The 10,000-nt window shown below is 30.8% G+C and overlaps 1 protein-coding gene across 1 annotated transcript in view; it reads right to left on the bottom strand.

Annotated features, from left to right (window-relative positions):
* Positions 1–8,397, bottom strand: part of LOC133550920 (LIM domain transcription factor LMO4.1-like) — an 18,391-nt gene extending 9,994 nt beyond the window's left edge. The window contains exon 1 of the mRNA XM_061897076.1: positions 8,080–8,397. The gene's annotated coding sequence lies outside the window, so the exon portion shown is untranslated. The remainder of the gene's footprint in view (positions 1–8,079) is intronic.
* Positions 8,398–10,000: the final 1,603 nt, after the last annotated feature.

The raw sequence follows: 10,000 nt of genomic DNA on the forward strand, positions 1-10,000 counted from the left end.
GAGTCAATGGGACAATTCCAAAACAGATGAAGAGGTTATGATTCATGAAAAAGTCAATTACAACGTGATAGCCTAAAAACCCTTAATAGTTAATAACTTTAGCATCTATAATAGTTAGTAGTTAATAGTACAATAGTCAGACCAAAGGTTTAGCAGCACAAATGTTAGAAACAAGTTTAGCAGAGTTTTGACAGAATTGGAGGACTAGCTATGATTAATAACATGTTAATTACATGTTAATAACATAAAACCATAAGACAATAACATGAAAACCATAATAGTTAGACCAATATGTTGGCAGCACAAACATAGCACACCCCATGGGGAGATGTGACATAGTTGGCACTAGTTATGATTAATAACATGTGAATTACACGTTAATAACAAAATACGTTACTGACTTAAACACATAATAGTTGGACCAAAAAGTGTGTCACACAAATGATTGGGACAACTTTGGTAACGTTTTGATGCACGATGTAGTATTTTACACATTATTTAGTATTTTGTACATGACATAGTATTGTGTGCATGATGTAGTTTTGTGTATATTATGTAGTATTGTGTACATTATGTAGTATTTACACATTTAGTATTGTGTACATGATTTAGTATTGTGTATATTATGTAGTATTTACACATTATTTAGTATTGTGTATGATGTAGTATTGTGTATTTTATGTAGTATTTACACATTATTTATTGTTGCGTGCATGATGTAGTATTTTCTGCATTATGTTATATTTTACCCATTATTTAGTATTTTGTACATGACGTAGTATTGTGTGCACGATGTAGTATTTTCTACATTACGTAGTATTTTACACATGATTTAGTATTTTGTACATGACTTAATATTTTGTGTATGATGTATTTTGTGCATGATGTAGTAGTATACACATCCATCCATCCATTTTCTACCGCTTGTCCCTTTTGGGTTGTAATTTACACATGATGTCGTATTTTACACATTATTTAGTATTTTGTACATGACATAGTATTGTGTGCATGATGTAGTATTGTGTATATTATGTAGTATTGTGTATATTATGTAGTATTTACACATTATTTAGTATTGTGTGCATGACGTAGTATTGTGTATATTATGTAGTATTGTGTATATTATGTAGTATTGTGTATATTATGTAGTATTTACACATTTAGTATTATGTGCATGATGTAGTATTGTGTCTATTATGTAGTATTGTGTATATTATGTAGTATTTACACATTAATATTGTGTGCATGATGTAGCATTGTGTATATTATGTAGTATTGTGTATATTATGTAGTATTTACACATTAGTATTGTGTGCATGATGTAGTATTGTGTATATTATGTAGTATTTATACATTATATATTATTGTGTGCATGACGTAGTATTGCGTGCATGATGTAGTATTTTACACATTATGTAATAGTTTATACATGACGTATTGCGTGCATGATGTAGTATGTTCTGCATTATGTAGTATTTTACACATTATGTAGTATTTTGTACATGCCGTCGTGTTGTGTGCATGATGTAGTATTTTCTGCATTATGTAGTATTTTACACATTATGTAGTAGTTTATACATGACATATTGCGTGCATGATGTAGTATTTTCTGCATTATGTAGTATTTTACACATTATGTAGTAGTTTGTACATGACGTATTGCGTGCATTATGTAGTATTTTACACATTATGTAGTAGTTTGTACATGACGTATTGTGTGCATTATGTAGTATTTTCTGCATTACGTTGTATTTTACACATTATTTAGTATTTTGTACATGACTTAATATTTTGTGCATAATGTAGTATTTTCTACATTAGGTAGTATTTTACACAGGATTTAGTATTTTGTACATGACTTAATATTTTGTGCATAATGTAGTATTTTCTACATTAGGTAGTATTTTACACAGGATTTAGTATTTTGTACATGACTTAATATTTTCTGCATTACTTTGTATTTTACCCATTATTTAGTATTTTGTACATGACGTAATGTTTTGTGCATGATGTAGTATTTTCTGCATGATGTAGTATTTTACACATTATGTAGTATTTTATACATGACATAGTATTGTGTGCATGATGTAGTATTTTCTGCACTACGTTGTATTTTACCCATAATTTTGTATTTTGTGCATGACGTAATATTTTGTGCATGATGTAGTATTTCCTACATTACGTAGTATTTTACACATGATTTAGTATTTTGTACATGACTTAATATTTTGTGTATGATGTAGTATTTTACACATCCATCAATCCATCCATCCATTTTCTACTGCTTGTCCCTTTTGGGGTGTATTTTACACATGATGTAGTATTTTACACATTATTTAGTATTTTGTACATGACATAGTATTGTGTACATGGCATAGTATTGTGTGCATGATGTAGTATCTACACATGATTTAGTATTGTGTGCATGACGTACTTTTGTGAGCATGATGTAGTATTTTCTGCATTATGTAGTATTTTACACATTATGTAGTGTTTTGTACATGCCATAGTAGTGTGTGCATGATGTAGTATTTTCTGCATTCTATATAATATTACGCATTATTTAGTATTTTGTACATGACGTAGTATTGTGTGCATGATGTAGTATTTTCTGAAATACGTAGTATTTTACCCATAATTTAGTATTGTGTACATGACGTAATATTTTTGTGCATGTAGTATTTCCTACATTACGTAGTATTTTACACATGATTTAGTATTTTGTAGATGACTTAATATTTTGTGTATCATGTAGTATTTTACACATTATGTAATACTTTACACATAATCATGACAGTATTTTGGGCATGAATTGTGTGCATTATGTTGTATTGTGTGATTGATGTAGTATTTTGTGCATGATGTAATATTTTGTACATGATGTTGTATTGTGTGGTTGATGTATTTTGTACATGATGTACAAAGTCCGTTTCCATATGAGTTGGGAAATTGTGTTAGATGTAAATATAAACCGAATACAATGATTTGCAAATAATTTTCAACCCATATTCAGTTGAATGCACTACAAAGACAAGATATTTGAGGTTCAAAATCATAAACGTTTTTTTTTTTTTTGCAAATAATAATTAACTTAGAATTTCATGGCTGCAACACGTGCCAAAGTAGTTGGGAAAGGGCATGTTCACCACTGTGTTACATCACCTTTTCTTTTAACAACACGCAATAAACATTTGGGAACTGAGGAAACTAATTGTTGAAGCTTTGAAAGTGGAATTCTTTCCCATTCTTGTTTTATGTAGAGCTTCAGTCGTTCAACAGTCCGGGGTCTCTGCTGTCGTATTTTACGCTTCATAATGCGCCACACATTTTCGATCGGAGACAGGTTTTGGACTGCAGGCGGGCCAGGAAAGTACCCGCACTCTTTTTTTACGAAGCCACAATGTTGTAACACTTGTCTTGCTGAAATAAACAGGGGCGTCCATGATAACGTTGCTTGGATGACAACATATGTTGCTCCAAAACCTGTATGGACCATTCAGCATTAATGGTGCCTTCACAGATGTGTAAGTTACCCATGCCTTGGGCACTAATGCACCCCCATACCATCACAGATGCTGGCTTTTGAACTTTGTGCCTAAAACAATCTGAATGGTTATTTTCCTCTTTGTTCTGGAGGACACCACGCCCTCTGTTTCCAAATATAATTTGAAATGTGGACTCGTCAGACCACAGAACACCTGTCCACTTTGCATCAGTCCATCTTAGGTGAGTTCGGGCCCAGCCAAGCCGGCGGCGTTTCTGGGTGTTGTTGAGAAATGGGTTAGGCTTTGCATAGTAGAGTTTTAACTTGCACTTATCGATGTAGTGACCAACTGTAGTTACTGACAGGGGTTTTATGAAGTGTTCCTGAGCCATGTGGTGATATCCTTTACAAAATGTCGTTTTTTTATGCAGTCCTTAATATCATCACTTACGTGTAGTGATTTCTCCAGATTGTCTGAACTTTTTGATGATTTTACGGACCGTAGATGGTAAAATCCCTAAATTCCTTGCAATAGCTCGTTGAGAAATGTTGTTCTAAAACTGTTTGACAATTTGCTTACAAAGTGGTGACCCTCGCTCCATCCTTGTTTGTGAATTACTTAGTATTTCATGGAAGCTGCTTTTATACCCAATCATGCCACCCACCTGTTCCCAATTAGCCTGCACACCTGTGGAATGTTCCATACAAGTGTTTGATGAGCATTCCTCAACTTTATCAGCATTTATTGCCACCTTTCCCAACTTCTTTGTCACGTGTTGCTGGCATCAAATTCCAAAGTTAATGATTGTTTGCAAAAAAAAAAATAAGTTTTTCAGTTTGAACATCAAATATGTTGTCTTTGTAGCATATTCAACTGAGTATGGGTTGAAAATGACTTGCAAATCATTGTATTCTGTTTATATTTACATCTAACACAATGTCCCAACTCACATGGAAACGGGGTTTGTAGTCTTGTGTGCATGATGTAGTATTGTGAACATGATGTAGTATTTTGTCCATGATGTAGAATTTTGTACATGATGTAGTATTGTGTGATTGACGTAGTATTTTGTACATTAAGTAGTATTGTGTGCATGCTGTAGTTTTATGTGCATGATGTAGTATTTTGTAAATTATGTAGTATTGTGTGCATGATGTAGTATTTTGTACAGGATGTAGTATTGTGTGCATTCTGTAGTAGTTTGTGCATGTTGTAATAATTTGTACATGATGTAGTATTGTGTGATAGATTTTGTAGTTTGTCCATAATGTAGTATTTTGTCCATGATGTAGTATTGTGTGATTGACATAGTATTTTGTACATGATGTAGTATTGTGTGCATGCTGTAGTAGTGTGTGCATGATTAAGTATTTTGTACATGATTTAGTATTGTCTGCATAATATAGTATGTTGTGCATGATTTACTATTTTGTACATGATGTAGTATTTAGTGCATGATGTAGTATTGTCTGCATAATATAGCATGTTGTGCATGATGTACTATTTTGTACATGATGTAGTATTTAGTGCATGATGTTGTATTGTGTGCATAATATAGTATGTTGTGCATGATGTACTATTTTGTACATGATGTAGTATTTAGTGCATGATGTTGTAGTGTACATGTAGTATTGTGTACATGATGTAGTATTTTGTACATGATGTAGTATGTTGTACATGATGTAGTATTGTGTACATAGTGTAGTATTGTGTGCATGATGTAGTATTTTGTACGTGATGTAGTATTGTGGGAATGATGTAGTATTTTGTACATGATGTAGTATTTTGTACATGATGTAGTATTGTGTACGTTCTGTAGTAGTTTATGCATGTTGTAGTATTTTGTACATGATGTAGTATTGTGTGATGGATGTAGTAGTTTGTCCATGATGTAGTATTGTGTGATTGACATGGTATTTTGTACATGATGTAGTATTCTGTGCATGCTGTAGTAGTGTGTGCATGATGAAGTATTTTGTACATTCTGTAGTATTGTCTGCATAATATAGTACGTTGTGCATGATGTACTATTTTGTACATGATGTAGTATTTAGTGTATGATGTTGTATTGTGTACATGATGTAGTATTGTCTGCATAATATAGTATGTTGTGCATGATGTTCTATTTTTGTACATGATGTAGTATTTACTGCATGATGTTGTAGTGTACATGATGTAGTATTGTGTGCATTATGTAGTATTTTGTGCATAATGTTGTAGTGTACACGATGTAGTATTTTGTGCATGATGTAGTGCTTTGTGCATGATGTAGTATTTTGTCCATGATGCAGTATTTTGTGCATAATTTAGTATTTTGTTCATGAAGTACTATTGTGTGCATGATGTAGTATTGTCTGCATAATATAGCATGTTGTGCATGATGTACTATATTGTACATGATGTAGTATTTTGTACATGATGTTGTATTGTATGCTTGATGTAGTATTGTCTGCATAATATAGTATGTTGTGCATGATTTACTATTTTGTACATGATGTAGTATTTAGCGCATGATGTAGTATTGTGTGCATGATGTAGTATTGTCTGCATAATATAGCATGTTGTGCATGATGTACTATTTTGTACATGATGTAGTATTTAGTGCATGATGTTGTAGTGTAAATGATGTAGTATTGTGTGCATTATGTAGTATTTTGTACATGATGTAGTATTGTGTGATTGATGTATTTTTTACATAATGTAGTATTGTGTGTATGATGTAGTATTTTGTTCATGATGTAGTATTGTGTGCATGATGTAGTATTTTGTACGTGATGTAGTATTGTGGGAATGATGTAGTAATTTGTACATGATGTAGTATTGTGTACATTCTGTAGTAGTTTATGCATGTTGTAGTATTTTGTACAGGATGTAGTATTGTGTGATGGATGTAGTAGTTTGTCCATGATGTAGTATTGTGTGATTGACATGGTATTTTGTACATGATGTAGTATTGTGTGCATGCTGTAGTATTGTGTGCATGATGAAGTATTTTGTACATTCTGTAGTATTGTCTGCATAATATAGTATGTTGTGCATGATGTACTATTTTGTACATGATGTAGTGTATGATGTTGTATTGTGTGCTAGATGTAGTATTGTGTGCATGATGTAGTATTGTCTGCATTATATAGCATGTTGTGCATGATGTACTATTTTGTACATGATGTACTATTTACTGCATGATGTTGTAGTGTACATGATGTAGTATTGTGTGCATTATGTAGTATTTTGTGCATAATGTTGTAGTGTACACGATGTATTATTTTGTGCATAATGTTGTAATGTACACAATGTAGTATTTTGTGCATGATGTAGTATTTTCTTCATGATGTAGTATTTTGTGTAATGTAGTTCTTTGTATAGGAAGTAGTATTTTGTGCATGATGTAGTATTTTCTTCATGATGTAGTATTTTGTGTAATGTAGTATTTTGTACAGGAAGTAGTATTTTGTGCATGATGTAGTATTTTCTTCATGATGTAGTATTTTGTGTAATGTAGTATTTTGTACAGGAAGTAGTATTTTGTGCATGATGTAGTATTTTCTTCATGATGTAGTATTTTGTGTAATGTAGTATTTTGTCCATGATGCAGTATTTTGTGCATAATCTAGTATTTTGTGCATGAAGTACTATTGTGTGCATGTTGTAGTATTGTGTGCATGTTGTAGTATTGTGTGCATGATGTAGTATTGTGTGCATGTTGTAGTATTGTGTGCATGTTGTAGTATTGTGTGCATGTTGTAGTATTGTGTGCATGTTGTAGTATTGTGTGCATGTTGTAGTATTGTGTGCATTATGTAGTATTGTGTGCATGTTGTAGTATTTTGTCCATGATGTAGTATTTTGTGCATAATGTAGTATTTTGTACATGAAGTAGTATTTATTTGTGCATGAAGTAGTATTGTGTGCATGAAGTAGTATTGTGTGCATGAAGTATTTATTTGTGCATGAAGTAGTATTGTGTGCATGAAGTATTTATTTGTACATGAAGTAGTATTGTGTGCATGATGTAGTATTTTCTTCATGATGTAGTATTGTGTGCACGATGTAGTATTGTGTGCATGATGTAGTATTGTGTGCATGATGTAGTATTTTCTTCATGATGTAGTATTTTGTGCATAATGTAGTATTGTGTGCACGATGTAGTATTGTGTGCACGATGTAGTATTGTGTGCACGATGTAGTATTGTGTGCACGATGTAGTATTGTGTGCACGATGTAGTATTGTGTGCACGATGTAGTATTGTGTGCACGATGTAGTATTGTGTGCACGATGTAGTATTGTGTGCACGATGTAGTATTGTGTGCATGATGTAGTATTGTGTGCATGATGTAGTATTGTTTGCATGATGTAGTATTGTGTGCATGTTGTAGTATTGTGTGCATGATGTAGTATTGTGTGCATGATGTAGCATTGTGAGCATGTTGTAGTATTTTGTTTGACGCCGGAAGAAGAACAAAGTACTTTTGGAAGTGTTCCAGCTCCGAGAAGACTTTTCCTTCTAATCGAGTCCAGTGTTTCCAAGTGTGAGTCAGACGAGGTTTCAGAAGAAAAGCAGAATTATGAAGGAACAAAACAAGTTCTTTTTACCTTCGCGGGGTCGCGCTCCAAGCGGAAAAAGCCAAGGTACAAGAGCCTTTAAAGTCGATACTTTGACACGTCCATGACCTCCGACAAGGAGAAGAATCCAACTTGCACGGAGAAATCAAGATTCGCGGTAACAAATACTCGCCGTGAACTTTAAATACTCGCCGTGTACTTTAAATACTCGCCGTGTACTTTGAATACTCGCCGTGTACTTTGAATACTCGCCGTGTACTTTGAATACTCGCCGTGTACTTTGAATACTCGCCGTGTACTCTGCAGGCGTGACAGCAGCGTTATTCCATCAAATTGCGCAAGGAGCCTATTTAAATTGCTGAGGAGTGACGTAGCCACGTCGAGGAGGGAGGCAGCCAATGAGAGAGCAGTGGGCGTGGCTTGGTTTACACTGATTAATGAGGTTGTCATGCGTCTGACTGCGCAAGTGCAGCTCAACTACACTATGTCTGCACATTCACACATGGGACTTTTATTTTGAAAATCATTTATTAATATTAATAACTGCAATATAAAATACTGGATGCCCCTAAAGTCAGGACATATACACAATGTGCAAAAATGCACATATATATCTATATTTAAAAAAAAACCTAAACCTGTTTGTACACAAAATGAAGAGACTTTTCATAAAAAAATTGTAATTATAATAAATAATGATTTTTTTTATTTAAATGTGTTTCAATAATATAATTACTGAGAACACATTTTTCCTATTGTACAATTAATTTACATGTATATAGTATACATTGAATGTGTAATACAGAATACAAACATACATATATGTATACATGTATGTATATAATTACATAATAATATATTAAAAATAAAGTAAAAATATTAAATATTTTTTATATTAAATATATAATTTATATATTTCTCTCTTTATTAAACCAATGAAATTATAATAAATATTGATTTTTTTATTTATTTAAATGCATTTCAATGATATTGTTATTGAGAACTTAATTTTATTTTTATACATTTAATTTATATGTATGTAATATAAATTAAATGTTGAATAAAGAATACATATACATACACAATTACATATAAATATATATTAAATATTAAATAAAATATTAAATATTCATGATGTATTAAATATTTTATTTAAATATGTATCTCTTTATTAAAATAATCAAATTATTTTTTCATTTATTTAAATACATTCCAATTATGTAATTAGCAAGAACACATTTTTCTTATCATATATTTTTATATGTATATAAATTAAATGTGTAATATACAATGCATGTTTGTACATAATTACATAAGATTATATATACATATAAAACATGAAGTAAAATTATTACATATTTACTGTAAATATTTCTCTATTAAAATAATTAAATATAATAAATCATGTTTTTTCATTTGAATGTATTTTACTTATATGATCATTACACATTTTTCTTATTACATTATATATGTATATGTATATATATATATATATATATGTGTGTGTGTATAAAAACTATTTCAAATTAAATGTGTGATATTAAATATTTATATCTTAATGTATTAAAAATATAATATTTAAATATGTATTTTGTATTAACTATTTAATTTAAATATGTCTTTATTTTGATTAAAAATAATTACATTGTATTAAAAATAAATACATTTTTAAATTTAAATATATTTCATTTATACGATCATGAACACATCTTATTACGCATTTAATTCATATATATATATATTACAAATTGAATTTGAAATATATATATATATATATATATATATATATATATATATATATGTATATATTTATATATATATATATATAAAACAGTGTCCAAACCTAATTCCTGAATTATTAAGAAATAGATTATGTTAATATTTTTCAATATTAAGATATATTAAGATTACATTTAAATTAATCAATTTAAAGAGCATGTTAAACTTAAAT

The sequence above is a fragment of the Nerophis ophidion genome, linkage group LG01 (genome assembly GCF_033978795.1).
Source record: "Nerophis ophidion isolate RoL-2023_Sa linkage group LG01, RoL_Noph_v1.0, whole genome shotgun sequence".
Taxonomy (NCBI): Eukaryota; Metazoa; Chordata; class Actinopteri; order Syngnathiformes; family Syngnathidae; genus Nerophis; species Nerophis ophidion.